The following is a 13053-nucleotide window of genomic DNA, read 5'->3' on the forward strand; positions in this document are numbered from 1 at the left end:
AGAAGCACTGGATCCAACCTCATTTGAATCACCTTAGGAGTGATCATGTATTCACTCACAAGTTCTTCATCTTGCCCATGCCCATTTCGCACCATAACACACCACACATATCACATGCACATTCATGCACTCATACACCTTCCTCTACTAAGTTAACTCTAGCTCAGGTTATTTCACTTCAGGAAATCTCTTATTAAACATGTTTTCTGTAAATTTTCTCTTTTCTTCCTCTGATAGGGCAAAATGTAAGTCAAAAATGACCCAAAATGCTGTTAACAAACCTAAGAAGAATCTCAAGTGAAGCACATATATCACATAGAAGGAAACTCATCAGCTTTGAAGTCAAATTAAAGGATAGAAAGTATAAGCTACCCTTTATAATTTCTTTTTATCTTTTAAAAATGCTTTTTAGTAATGCAACTGCACTGCTTTCTATTTTACTTTTTGTTATTGTTGCAGCAGTAAATATCTCAGCTACAGCATGATCTTATGGGCTAGCCTAGGAATCCAACTCCTGTGCTGACCCACAGAATCATCCAATCAATCTACAAATTAACTTTCATCTTATGTTTTCAAAGTTGGGAATGACCAGATGGTATCTGGACCTTACTTTCCAAAATGAAAACCAACTGATAATGTATAAAAATAATTAAGACTGAATTCTGTGGATATACAGCTCCTGAACAATAGTTTGATATATGGTAAAATCTAAGTTTCATGCTTGTGAAAATAAGATAGGAAGACAATGAAAGCCAAATATTCCTCTCTCCTAGTCACCTTCTGCTTGGATAGTCTACTCTCACTTCAAACATAACATGCCTAAAGCATAAATCATCTCACTCTCGAAAATTTCCAATTCTATTCTCTACTGCAGATTAAAAATCTTAGTGTCAACCAAAACACTTCCCTTTCCCGCCACATGCAAACTTAGACTGAGGACTACTTAAGGCATAGAGATTAATAAATCATATCCCCTGTTCTTAAGAAACTTTAAAAATCTATGCTAGAAAATAGGGTAAGTAACACCAAATAACCATGATACAGATTTGCTACTATGAAAAATGTGCAAGGTGTTACTAAGGGGGAAAATTACTTTAGGTAGCAGATCAAGAAAAGGTTTTTATGAAGATGGCTGTTGAAATATGCTTGAAAGATGGGTATCTTTCTAATAAGACAAGGACCTGGGAGAGTAAAAGGTCATTTCAGGATGAGAATAAACACATAAGCAAAAATTCAGAGGTGAGGATAAAGACTGTATTTAGGAAACAGAGTAGTACAGAGTAATAATAATAGTAATACGGAGGGACTAGAATGTAGATCCAGACAAGAAAAAAGTAGGATCTAAAGTTGGAAAGGTAAGCTAGAGCCACATTGATCCTTTAGTGTCACTTTTTCTGTAAAAGATGAATTGTAGTTTCTGGTACTAGCACACACAGTGGGTTAAGAGCTGGGACTCTGAATCCACTTATTGTATGTGCGACCTTGGGCAAGTTACTTAACTTCTCTGTACCTCTGTGGGGCTAATAACAGCAACCTCTCTTATACAGGGATGTTGTGAGGATTAAATTAGTTAATACATGTAAAGTGTCTAGGAAAGTATCGTAAAAGCAAATGCTATATAAGTATTTGCTGTTATTAGTACATTTATCCTTTAGAAAGATAAATTTAACAGCAATGTATACATATAGATTGGAATGGGAATGTCCCTGTCTTCTCTCTACCTTTATTTATGCCACTCCACCTTGTTCAAGCACAACTCTTCCTAATCATTTAAAACTCATTATTAAGTGTAACAACTGTTAAACTCAAATTCTACCTACCTCCTCCTCAACCACCTGAGCAGAAAGTAGTTCCACCACATATTTGACTTATTTTATAGGTATATAATTTTACCTTCCCAAACACAGTACAGGTTCCTCAGGGAAAAAAAAGTTTTTTACTTGCTAAATGCAATCTCTTAGAATATTTCATACAATTCTTTAAAGGCCACACATACTTCAATAAGCATTTGTTGTGAGAGTGCCTGGAACAATGTCCAGAGGTATAGGGAATTCCTATGGGAAGATTTAAGGAATACTCATAGTAAATTAAAGATTTATCAAAATGAATAGTACTCCATAAAGGAAGTGGTCATAAATGAAATGGCCTTAGAGATCTCTGACTTTGAAGATAGCGGTCTAATCAGTAGACCACTAATTGAACACAGCCTATTTTATTTATTTCCCTTTTTGTTTTTTGAGAGTATGTTTATTAAAGCTGGGGACAGTGAAACAAGGAAGGGCCTAGGATAGAAGAAGCAGCAGGGAAGCTTAGGCAGGGCTGCTTTGATTCTCTAGAAACGTTAGAGGAAAAAAAGTGATCCAAGGAGCAGTTACTATAAGCTCACTGGAAAGTCAGAGAAAAGAGGGCCTTGGGGATAGGTTCAGGGGGTTAGCCCATGACAAGCTGCCGCTGCCACTACTCCCCTGGTTACAAGTCTTGTAGGGTCTCTTAGAGTTTAGGAGACACATGCCTCAGAGGGAAGAAGATGGAGAAGGAAAAGGTTAAAGGCATGCTCCCAAGAGGGAGTGTGCACCTACAGCCTACTTTTTAAAAAAAGAACCTCTATTCTTTTAGCTGAAAGTAGACCCAACTGTTCTAGGTGAATCACTTATACCACAAATGGAAAGACAAGTGAAATTTTGCTCTCTCGTTTTCTTACTTGACTGAAGCAACTACATTTTTCTTTACTCCTGTTTAATCTCTAATGATAGCACTATAAGGCCTATAGTTGGATAGATCTACATTAGAAGTCAACAGTTGCCTTTGTGCTCAATATACACAACAGCAAGTGTCAAAATGCCAAATGTGGCCTTTTATTTATAGCCAAGCTAGTATAAAGAGACACACACAAAGTGCGGCATTTTCCTAATTAAAAAAACAAAAAACAGAGCACTCACTATGAGGTACACCTGAAATTAATGCAAAATAATAACAAATGTTGAATGTAATTAAAATTAAAATAAAAAGAAAAATCAGTGATTCAAAAAATTTGTTTCCTTCAAAACTGAACTGGAGTCAAACATGGAAACTTTATGTAAACAAACTATACATATTTGTTAGTATATACTCACAAACACACTTCAGAATCATTGATAGCAACTCCCAAGTCCATATTTCTTTATTTTGTCAACCCTAAAGCAATAAGTCCCAAAGGAACATCACAGTCTACCTGGTCATTTAGCAAGCATTCTCCTCCCTGTAACTTATAGCTAATGAGACACAGTAAAGTTTACAGAAATACATTATTGAAAAGTGATTTTCATCCGGATACTTCATTTTAGAGATCTTGATATTCAGAGATCCTTAGTTTCCCTCATGGCTCTTATCTAGCCTCTCTAGTATTTCAAAAATAGCTTTTTTCAATATTACTTCTTCATTAGTCTGTGAATGAAATACAGTAGCCACTACACTCATTCCCTTGCTAGCAACTGGATCAGCTTTTGTTTAGTGTTAAACTTTTCAGCATTAACTTTTAGTTGCTAGTTGGGCAGAGAATTCTAGGAAGTACAGTACTCAGGGAAAAAAATGTGTAGATCCAGAGCCTGAAAATAAAACATTCTGACAACTAAAAAGATATGTCAAGTTTATATAAATTTTCATAAACATGTAAAGCTGTAAATATGAAATTTATACCTATATATTGTCACTGCTGTTACAACACAACTTAATCTCCTTAGAGGATATAAAAAAGGTCACTATTAGGGGGAATCAAGATGGCGGAGGAGTGAGTGGAAGTCACACTGACCTTCTCCTAGGACCAATCTGGAATTACAACTAAATTATGGAGAAATCACCTGGAACAAACAACTAGACAACAGCAAGAGAGGAGCCTTTTAACCTGGGAGACAGAAGAATCAGCTTTAGCATAATCTAACTGGTAAGAAGTGCAGTAGAGACTCAAGATGGCAGGCGGGGCACCCACAGGTAAAAGCACCAGAAGGATATTGAAAGGGCCAGTTGGATTCCCCTGAGAAGAGTGGGGTTTACCAAAAGCAGGGGTCTCCAGCCTCCAGCACCAGAGCCAAAAAAGTACACAGAAAACAGCCCCCTGCAAAAAGCAGCAGTGTTGCTCTCTGCCAGAGACAGGCGGCTAGAGACACAAAGAACCGTTTAAAGGGCCAATGCATACATTTTTATTTGCAGCCACTTATTCTGGTCTCTGGCAAAGGTGGGGGCAGAGTGGGCTGGAGATGCTTGAGGAGAGACTGGGGAAGGAGGCCTTGAGGAAAGAACTGGGAGAGTAGCCGGCGGGATCTTGGTGCTGACTCATCCCCCATGCAGCAGCAGCCATCTTGCTCTGGCACAGACCACTCCCCTGAGCAACGCAGCATCAGAGGACCCAATAGCCCCATCCACTGGAGGGACTCTGCCCTGCCCTGAGCTGTCTAAGGCGGCCTGCTGAGTGCAGAGTGAATAGATTAACAGCTGAAGGAGACAGCCACAGACAGTAGATTCCTGGAAGTCTCCAACAGACTGCCTAAGGTCAGACAGGGGCAACATCTGACATCATCAAGGCAGATCCAGAAAGAAAGGAAAAAAAAAAAACACTGGTCTCCTACCCTAGAAGTTCACACCACAAAGTAGTCAGGAAATCAAGACAGATCGATTTAAGAAGAAGCAAAGCAAAAAAGAAGAGTCTCACAAATAATGGGAAGACATAGAAATGCCCCCCACTCAAAGGGAAAGGAGGAATCCCCAGAAAGAGAATTAAATGAAAGAGAGGCAAGTAAACTATCAGATATTGAGTTCCAAACAATGGTTCTAAGGAAGCTCAATGACTCAGCGAGCTCAGAGAGAATTACAAAAAAATAGAGGAAAACTACAAGGATCTTACTGCAAACTATATCAGCATGAAAAAGGACATAGAAACTATTAATACATGAGCAACAAGAGGAAATGAAGAACACAGTTTCTGAATTGAAGAACACAGAAGGAATCAAAAGCAGGCGAGATGAAGCCAAGGATCGAATCAGCAAGCTGGAGGACAAGATAGAAAAAAGTTCCCAGAAAGAGCAAGAAAATGAAATAAAACTCAAAAAGAATGAAGAGGCGTTGAGGGAAATGCAGGACAACCTGAAACATAATAATATCCGTATAATAGGGATACCAGAAGGAGAAGAGGATGAGGAAGGGATAGAGAACCAGTTTGAAAAAGTAATGATGGAAAACTTCCCTAATTGGAAGAGAGAAAAAGTCACACAAGTCCAAGAAGCACAGAGGGTCAAGAGGAACCCAATGAGGCCCACTCCAAGACACATCATCATTAAAATGGCAAAAATCAAACACAGAGAATCCTAAAGCAAGCAAGGGAGAAAGAGGTAGTAACACACAAGGGAACTCCAATATGGCCTCTCAACAGAAACATTGCAAACCAGACGGCATGGCAAGAAATATTCCACGTCATGAAAAGCAAAGGCCTGCAGCCAAGACTGCTCTACCCAGAAAGGCTCTTAACTAAAATGGAAGGCAAAATAAGGAGTTTCCCAGACAAAAGAAGGCTAAAAGAATGTACCTCCACCAAACTAGCACTGCAAAATATGCTAAAGGGACTGCTTTAAGATGAAGAAAAAGAGTCTATGAATACCCAGTTCCTTTCACAGTCACTGATACTTAATATTACCAATATTTTTAATACTTATTAATCTGATTGTGACGATGTGTTAATTGTTCCTTTATTATTTGTTGAAACTAAACCTGTTTTTGTCTATTTCTTGCCTATTTCTGTTATTTTATTTAAAAAGCTTTAAATGACTTTTTGGTATTCTTTATCCATTTTTTGATTAAATGTTTGTAGAATTTTTTTCTCTAAAAAAAACAACTATTTACCCTTTTTTTGATGTGCGGCAAATACTTTCCTATTCTATTACTTGTCCTTTAACTTTTTTTATATGTATATTACTATATAGTCTTAAATGTTTAATATACTTATATTGTCAATATTTTACTTTACAGCTTCTGGGTTTGAATATTTTACTTCAGGGTAAGAAAAATATTATTTTGTATTACTTCCTAAAACTCCTTAGATCCTACATACTGACTTTTAACTCACCTGAATATTTCTTGTGTAATGTGTGAAATAGGGCTCTATATTTGTCTTATTTCAAATAATAGTGATCCATGTACCTTATTTGTTGAATAAGCCTTATTTTACCCATTGACTTGAAATATCAATGTAATCATGTATTACATTGTTAGACAGATATCTATGTTTGTTTCTAGAATTCTCATTGTATTTCATTGATCTACTTGATTATTTCCGTGCTGGTGCCATGTTGGTTTAATTGCTGAGAATTTATAATGGTTTTAAATTTTTTAATATTTTATAATAGATCTTGACATTTAAAAACATAAATAAAATCAATTTGCATTTAAAAAAGGAAAGAAAGAAAGAAAGAAAGGAAGGAAGGAAGGAAGGAAGGAAGGAAGGAAGGAAGGAAGGAAGGAAGAAAGAAAGAAAAAGAAAGAAAGAAAGAAAGACCTATCTTTTGCCACAACATGGATGGAACTGGAGAATATTATGCTAAGTGAAATAAGCCAGTTGGTGAAAGACAAATACCATATGATCTCACTTATAAGTGGAATCTATTCAACAATAACCTATCAAATGAAATAAACCACAGGCATGGAAACATGGAGCAGACTGAAAGTGACCAGAGGGGATGGGGAAAGAGGACAATGGTGGAAAGAAAGAGAAAGGGACTAGACAAAGAACATGTATGAATGACCCATGGACATGGACAACAGAGTGGGAATTGATTGTGGGAGTGGGGGGTAGTGTTGGGATGGGTGGAGGGGGATATAGGGGGAAAAATTGAGACAATTGTAATAGAATAAACATGATTTAATTTTCAAAAAGAAAAAACGTGTTGAATGCAAACTGTAAAAAAATAAAAAATAAAAAAGAAGTATTTCTCTTGCTTTTTTTTTGGTGTATTTAAGAAACCCTAAATACACCAAAACATACATAAATAAAAATTAAAAAAATAAAACAAGGTCACTATTAAAATAATTGCCCATTCAAGTTGCATGATTAAGCTTACTTATAATTCAATAACAACATTTTTTCTAAATGATGGTTTTAATGGGAACCAGAGATATGGTTACAATTACATAGTCTGACACAAAAAACCCACGGGTGATCAGGAGTTGGAAGGTTACAAAATAATGAGGGTAACACTGGGTAGAGAAGAAAAGCTGTTCCAGAACCTCAGCAGACAGGTTAATATGGCCTTTCCCTGCGATCCTGTCTGTGGTCACCCCTGGAGTCCATCTTTCCAGGGTCAAAGCCACCTCTACCCCAACCACCCCGGCCCCCTCAGAAGCCCCCACAGTCCCCGCCTCGGCCTCCGTAGCCACCTGGACCGTAGCTTCCTCTGCCACCACAATGATCGTCTCCATAGCTATGCCCCATATGAGAGCCCCCTGCTCTCCATCCTGGGTCATCTGGTTTAGGGGCCTTACACTGGTTGCATTATTCCTCCAAGTTCATGTTCTCACATATAGGATTAGGACACTTCCACTCCCCAGCTCACTGCTGTCCTCCACCACCATCACCATCACCTCCACTGGGGAATCCACCACCTCCATAGCCTCCACAGCCCATGAGTCCTCCTCGCCCTAGGCCTCCACAACTGTTGCCACCACCCCAATTGAAATCTGCTTGCCGAGTAGCAAAGGAGACCTTAATAGGATTCCCAAAGAATTCTTTACCATCAAAACAGTCAATAGCTGCTTTAGCAGAAGGTGGGTCATCAAATGATACTGTTGCCTCTCCCTTCAGCTTGCCCGTTTCTCTGTGTACAGATCATGGGCTATCCTGTTTTCTTATTTGTCTTAATAATACCAATCTGCTTGAAGTAATCAGCCACAGACTCAACTGTAACATTCTCGCCCAGGCCTTGCACGAAGATGGTGGTGTTGTCTGAATTATCCTGTTCAGAGTCATGACATGATCCTTGGACCAGAGGGCCACCAAATGTATTGAAGCCACCACGGTCACTTCCACTCATGCTGCCTCTACCTTCACAGCCACCTCCATGACCTCTGGGTTCATAGCCACCACTGCTGCAGCTGTAGTCACTGCCCCCGCCCCGGCCTTGTCCCCCCACGGTCTTGTTGGCCTCCCCCATAGCCACTGCCACCACCACCACTCGTGCTGATTGCCATAACTGCCACTACTGCCGCCACCACTCATGGAGGACTGTTCTTGACAATAAGTACCTCCACCACCCCTCTTTTTGGAGACTGGGAAGTCTCCCCTCTGGTCCAGGTGGCTATGGAGGCCGAGGCGGGGACTGTGGGGGCTTCTGAGGGGGCCGGGGTGGTTGGGGCAGAGGTGGCTTTGACCCTGGAAAGATGGACCCCTCTGCCACTTCCACTGCTATTGTTGTACTGGTTCTGCTGTCCATAGCCCTGAGGAGGATTTTAGGAGCTTTGCTGCTGTCCATAGCCAGGCTGCTGTCCACCATAGCCAGACTGCTGACAATAGCCGCCACTCTGGGCTGCCCATAATTGCTGCTCTGAGAACTGCTACCATAACTTCCCGAGTCGTTGCTAGGAGTTGACTGCTGGCCATAGCCAGGGTAGGACTGCTATCCGTAAGACAACTGAGAACTCTGGCTACCGCCATAGCCACCAGCTGAGCCATATCCCTGGGGAGCTGACTGAGTGCCATAGCTGTTCTGGGTCTGTCCATAAGAACTATAGGTGCTCTGGCCATAGCCTGAAGTGTCCCCTGACTGGCTGCAGCCACCATAACCCTGCTGACCATAGGGCTGATTGCTCTGCTGGAAATAACTCTGCCCAGGCTGAGTGGGGCAGGCTGGCCCCATAGCTTTGGGTTGCTTCGGGATAGTCGTTTGAGGCCATGCTGGCGCATGCACAACTGGCCGACACCCAATAAGATTCAAGTACTGCAGTGCACCGATGCCTTGAGCACTTCAATAATAACAATTTTATAAACAGTAATACTTCATTATGTGTCTAAAGTTCCCCCGTATGATTAAACAAGCACTGAAATAGGAAAAAAAAGTGTCACAATTGCATTACAGAAGCTAATGACAACTAGAAGAAATTGTATTCGATAAACAAAACCGAATTTAGTTGTACTATTTGCCAGGTTTCTACAAAGAAACAACTGCTATATGTATTTCAAACTTATTTTCAGTCTTAAAGGTAAGACTGACTCTTGATACTGTAAAGCTTTATAGACTATTCGCTCTTAAGTGTCTTCCTTTAGAACTAATTTCTAAACTAAATGATTTTCACAATTCACCATTGTTATTACGCTTTCACTTATAGGTGATGAGAAAGCTGGGGCCTGAACCTTCAGGACAATTGCAAGTATGAAAGAGGTATTAATCAAGTCTGATGAGGTAACTTTTATTACTATTAATAATAATAAACCTCAACTATAACTTGTCCAAGGTCAATTACATACATGGCTAGTACATAGCAGGACTGGGATTTGACTATGTGTTGGTTTTACCTCAAAACCTGGGTGCCCTTTCCAATCAGCTAGGCTGCCTCTCACTTAGGAAACCTCTTCAATCTGTTCCAGAAACACATAAACCCAATGCATTCCTGGGTTTTGGTACTTATATGTGTCCCACTGAGTTTATATTACCACTACAACTGACTTTTCAGTCTCTCTTCCCAGAATGGACCAACTAGGTTTCAGAAGTATTCAAATACAGACACACCATGTTGCCTTAAATCTCTTTTTAGAGCAAGGCAAGACATATATATATATATATAAGTAAACATAACAAATAATACAAAAGGAAAGTATTTAAATTCAGATGTTTTGATCTTTTTGATATTGATCTTTTAGATAATAAATAATTATGTCTAACATTTGAGCATGGACTATGTATCAGACCATGTGTTAATTCCTTACAGTCAAACCTTGGTTCTTGAGTGTCTCCCATCTCAAAAAATTTGATTCTCAACCAAGTTGTTCAGAGAAAAAACATCTCACGCGTTGAACAAAACTTTGGTTCTTGGCCCAACAAACCTTCCATGCTGATATGTATAGTATTTCTAATGGGGAAAAAATGATTTGCTTTTTGAAAAAAAATTGCTCCTCAAATATCCTTCCGGAACGAATTAAATTCGAGAACTGAGGTTCCTCAGCATGCCATTTTTATTTCCTCACAACCTTTTTATGAGATAAATCAAACTGCATGCCCCAAATTATAAAACTCATAAAAAGGAAATTCAAGAAATCAAATCTAGGTATGTCTGATTTCAGATCCTATAGGAACATTTTATTGCATTGCAACTCCAACACAAACCCAGTATTTATCAGGAGAGGAGCTAAACAACATTATTTTAGGTCACACTAAGCTCAATAATGGAGGACAGATGAAATATATGTCTAGTACTATGACAGCTTTAAAAAGGGCTCTGGCAGCCAAGTGACAATTCAGCAAGCCTAATCAGACTAATGAATGCAACAGCAATCATCACTCTGTAATCTTTCTCTGCATTTCCTTCCTTTTAGTGATTTCCATTTTTCACGGCTTCTTTCCATGGTCTTGGTCCCAACTTCCCAGTCTCCAAAAATTTTAGGCCTACTAGCTTACACCCTTCATTCTGAAGTGTCTATGTCTCTGTTGATAACAGTAAAACAGAAGACTTTTGGAACTAAAGTTGCAAAGGGAAAAAAAATGCGTTGCTCAGGAAATCTAATCTTGTATTGAACTCTGATCTACACTGTGAAATTCACAGTATCACAACTGACTTCAAAGTTTAAATAAGTCCTGTCAATACTGTAAGAAGACTGGTTTTGAATTTTTGGTCCGAGTTCTTATTATTTGATATGCTGCAATAAATAATACTAATAACGTCACTTAAAAAGTAAATAAAACAAATTTTTATACCACCTTACCATTATAGAGAAGCGTTATTCTTGAAAGCAAAAAATTCTTGGCTCAAATGTCCATCAATTGATGACTGGATAAATAAAATATAGTGTTTCCTTATATACCGTGTCATTTGGCAACATTTGGCAATAAAAAGAAATGAAGTACTGATACCTGCTATAATAGGGATAAACCTTGAAAACCTTACACTAATTGAATGAAGAGAGTCAAAAAGGACCACATATTGTATAACTCCATTTGTAAGAAATGTCTAGAATAGGCAAATTCACAAAGACAGAAAGTAGATTGGTTGACTAGGAGGTTGAAGGCATGGCAAGAGGACATAGGGTTTCGTTCTGGCATATTGAAATGCTCTAAAATTGAGTGTGGTAATGGTGGCACAACTCCATGAATATACTGAAAGCCAGTGAATTGTACACTTTTATGGATTTTATGATTATGTGAATTATATCTCAATAAAGCTGTTTTTAAAAAAGAAAATTCATTTAAAAAGACTCAAAAGGCCATTGAAGAAATTGCTAAATGCTTTTCAAATTAAAGAACACTGTGTCAAGATTTTGCCCTCATAGGTAACCAAATTGTGTCCTTTTCTACAAGTATGTCCAAAGTGATTAACAAAACAAAGTTCTAAATGGGCTGGTTTGTTTAACTGATGTTACACAGCTCCTTCACGCTATAGCTCTTTTGTGATCATGAAAGTTGTCCCAGTTCAGGAGAAAAAGATTATTAATAATTTTCTAGTATTTAATAAATAGGTTTGCTTGGGCAGCTTATAATTTACATGTTTTGAAACAACCACCCTCAATTTGTAGGCCAGGATCTACTTGTAGATCTTGAGTTCACGTGATAGATGTCAAGCACCACAGTATGCTATCTGTGGTTTAACAGGATATCCTGTGGAGATGGCAATAGGTAACAAAATGGGAAATGACCTCCTCCCCAGCTCTTTCACATCCCCAAGCACACACCTCTCCCCTTCGGCCCCCCAGTATTTATACCCGGGGAAAAAGAAAACACTTCCTCACAAAATGTCAGCCATCTCCTGGTTTCAAGTAGGTAAATCTTTCTCCCTATTTCTGATGCATGTGTGTGCGTGCATGCTGTGCTCCCCTCACTCAATCCTTCACAGGTCAGCAGGAATGACTTTATATAACTGGCAGTTTAGGACAAGGAAAAAAGAAAAAGAAAAAGAAATTGGGCATATGTAGTTCAACTTTTTGCCCTTGGGAGCAAGTTGCCCACAAAGAGCACTCAGATATCTAAATTCTTTTACACTGAAAATCTTATAAGACAGGTCCCCCAGTCCTACCTGGAATTGGATGGTTAAGTTTGTTCACTTTTGAGGCCCAGTAAGAGGAAATTGCTTGTCCACAGATACAAGCCACATTCTCCAATATCCTCTTTATCAATAATAAAGTAACATCTTAGCTCCTAATTATCTTATTCTTCTCCGCTCCCAATTAGTTCAGAATACAAGCAGGGAAGAGGTTTTGAGTTATTGAGACCCCTTAAATTCTATAGCAATTTTAGAACCAGTCTAACCAGTCTAAGCAATTTTAAAAATAACAAGAACAAAAATATTTTCAGGAAAAAAAAATACTATGACAGACAATAATGTGGATATGATAACCAATTCTAGAGAGAAAAATTTTGATTAGATATAAGAGAGACATTCCTTCACGTGCTGGACAAGACTGTAGGGAAACATTTGGAAATCATAAAGAACACTAAGCAAATCCATCTAAGTGGTAACTGAAATCCTTGCTGCAAAGGGTTGGTGCCTAAAAATAAAGGTCTCTCTAGATCATTTCCATTACCAGGAGCAGCTTTGCTTGTCAATCTTGTTAAAATTATTTCAATAAAACTAAAAATAATTCTTTTTCACAAAACATTTATCTCTTTACTGATGAGAAACCAGTGACAGTGAGGTTACTGGACTTACACAAAGCAAAGGACATCATATTAAGACTGAAATCTAAATCACCTTCTTTGTCAATGCTGTAATATGGCAAAAATTTCAGCCAGATCACTTAAATTTTAACCTCATTTAAGTAAATAAAAGGTGTGCATAAATAAGATACAGGTAATACTTCAATGAAGAGTTGTTGTGAAGGAAGTTTTTGCA

At 38.5% G+C, this 13053-nt stretch overlaps 1 protein-coding gene and 1 pseudogene across 1 annotated transcript in view; both read right to left on the bottom strand.

Annotated features, from left to right (window-relative positions):
• Positions 1 to 13053, bottom strand: part of MOSMO (modulator of smoothened) — an 86811-nt gene that overhangs the window by 69209 nt on the left and 4549 nt on the right. The gene's annotated exons all lie outside the window — the stretch shown is intronic.
• LOC129076749 (RNA-binding protein FUS-like) lies at positions 7209 to 8970 on the bottom strand (annotated as a pseudogene).

Source organism: Pteronotus mesoamericanus, unplaced genomic scaffold (genome assembly GCF_021234165.1).
Source record: "Pteronotus mesoamericanus isolate MK-2021 breed Mesoamerican mustached bat unplaced genomic scaffold, CSHL_Meso_final contig_64, whole genome shotgun sequence".
Classification (NCBI taxonomy): Eukaryota; Metazoa; Chordata; class Mammalia; order Chiroptera; family Mormoopidae; genus Pteronotus; species Pteronotus mesoamericanus.